The sequence below is a fragment of the Pongo pygmaeus genome, chromosome 7, assembly GCF_028885625.2.
Source record: "Pongo pygmaeus isolate AG05252 chromosome 7, NHGRI_mPonPyg2-v2.0_pri, whole genome shotgun sequence".
Taxonomy (NCBI): domain Eukaryota; kingdom Metazoa; phylum Chordata; class Mammalia; order Primates; family Hominidae; genus Pongo; species Pongo pygmaeus.
Genome location: NC_072380.2, coordinates 92,867,372 through 92,869,794, shown reverse-complemented (window position 1 = coordinate 92,869,794; position 2,423 = coordinate 92,867,372). Strand labels below are relative to the sequence as shown.

At 41.8% G+C, this 2,423-nt stretch overlaps 1 pseudogene; it reads left to right on the top strand.

Moving 5' to 3' along the window:
• Positions 1 to 1,137: 1,137 nt before the first annotated feature.
• On the top strand, positions 1,138 to 2,144 carry LOC129042100 (mitochondrial nicotinamide adenine dinucleotide transporter SLC25A51-like; annotated as a pseudogene).
• Positions 2,145 to 2,423: the final 279 nt, after the last annotated feature.

The following is a 2,423-nucleotide window of genomic DNA, read 5'->3' as shown; positions in this document are numbered from 1 at the left end:
TGATCATAGTTCACAGCAGCCTCAACCTCCTCGGGCTCAAGCAATCCTCCCACCTCAGCCTCCGGAGTAGCTGGGACGACAGGCACAAGCCACTGTGCCTGGCTAATTTTTTTATTTTTTGTAAAGACGGGGTCTCACTATGTTGCCCAAGCTGGTCTCGAACTCCTGGACTCAAGTGATTCTCCCACCTTGGCCTCCCAAAGTGCTGGGATTATAAGCCTGTGCCACCATGCCCAGCCCCATATTTTTTCAATGCTTAAGTTATCGGTATTTGGTTTGTTTTTTTGTTTGTTTTTAAGACAGGGTCTCACTCTTTGTTGCCCAGGCAGGAGTATGATCTTGGCTCACTGCAGCCTCAACCTGCCAAGCTCAAGTGATCCTCCCACCTCAGCCTCCTGAGTAGCTGGGACTACAGGCAGGCACCATCACGCCCAGCTAATTTTTGTATTTTTTGTAGAGACAGGGGTCTCCCTACATTGCCCAGGCTGGTCTTGAACTCCTGGGCTCAAGTGATCCCTCCACCTAGGCCTCCAAAATGCTGGGATTATAGGTGTGAGCCACCACACACAGCCTAGTTTGTATTTTGTGAAACCATAAAACCCTCACTGTCCATCCAGATTCTTCCATGAATACGTTTCCAAAAATATTTTTCTACGTTTTCCCTCCTTCTTTGTCTTTTAAAAAAATGTCCTCTTCCTTTCCTCCAGAGTACGTGTTTCTTCTTGCATTACCCATAAAGTGAAAGCATCTCCAACCTGACAGAAGTAGCAGGTCCTTACCATGCTTCATAGGGGAAGCATTCGCCTTTGAGATTCTTCAGAGGAGAACAATTACCAGAAAAACAAGCCTTTCTCTTTCTGACTTCGACTACTTCTCATAGCAAATGTTTAAAGTATTCTACTAACAGTTCTCTTCATTCTGTCTATAAAATATCTTCTCTCACAGAAGGTGAAAAGGGAAAGAAAAAATGGGTGTGAAGGTAAAAGAAAATCTCATCTTGGAAATGGACGCCTGGAGAACGGAAATCCAGTTATCAAAATTGACTCGAGAAGAGAGAACCTAACGAACAATAACAGTGGAAGAAATTGGGAACATTATCAAAAAGCTATCATCCTGCCAAACTCCAGGCTCAGATGATGTTACAGGTTTAAAAAAGTCCTTCATGAAAAAGAAAGATCTTAAGCAACATAATGGATTCAGAAGCTCATGAAAAGAGGCTGCCAATACTAACATCTTCAAAACAAGATATATCACCTCATATTACAAATGTTGGTGAAATGAAGCATTATTTGTGTGGCTGCTGCGCAGCCTTCAAAAACATCGCAATCACATATCCCATTCAGAAGGTCCTCTTTTGACAACAGCTGTATAGCATCAAAACTCATGATGCAATACTTCAGTTGAGAAGGGATGGATTTTGAAACTTGTATCATGGAATCCTTCCCCCATTGATGCAGAAGACAACTACACTTGCACTTATGTTTGGTCTCTATAAGGATTTATCCTGCCTTCTCCACAAACATGTCAGTGCTCCAGAGTTTGCAGCCCATGGTGTGGCGGCAGTGCTTTCAGGGACAACAGAAGCAATTTTCACTCCACTGGAAAGAGTTCAGACATTGCTTCAAGACCACAAGCATCATCACACATTTACCAACACTTACCAGGCTTTCAAGGCACTGAAATGTCACAGAATTGGAGAGTATTATTGAGGCTTGGTGCCTGTTCTTTTCTGGAATGGACTCAGCAATGTCTTGTTTTTCGGCCTTCGAGGTCCCATTAAGGAGCATCTGCCTACCGAAACGACTCACAGTGCTCATTTGGTCAATGATTTTATCTGTGGAGGTCTATTGGGTGCCATGTTGGGATTCTTGTTTTTTCCAATTAATGTTGTAAAAACTCACATATGGTCTCAGATTGGTGGGGAATTTCAGTCTTTCCCCAAGGTTTTCCAAAAAATCTGGCTGGAACAGGACAGAAAACTGATAAATCTTTTCAGAGGTGCCCATCTGAATTACCATCGGTCCCTTATTTCTTGGGGCATAATCAATGCAACTTATGAGTTCTTGTTAAAGATTATATGCAAAAAAAATCAATTAAGTGCCATTTATCAACTGAATAGACCTTCTAAGAAGAATGCAGCTTAGCCTCTTTCTTAATTGGCCAAATACAAGTTGGTGTCATAACTCCAGGCCACAGTGAGTTATGGGCAAAGCTGTTTTCCTTAAGCATCAACAAAACAGAATAAAAGGTTCCAATAGGACAAAAAAAAAGAAAAGAAAAGAAAATCCCATCTTGCCACATTTGGAAGAGAGTAAATTAGAAATAATTTAAGTGTCCAAGAGATTGGTACAAGAACATCTACTTACTCAACGAAGCCATTAAAAATAATTATCATAAGTCCGGGCGCGGTGGCTCAAGCCTGT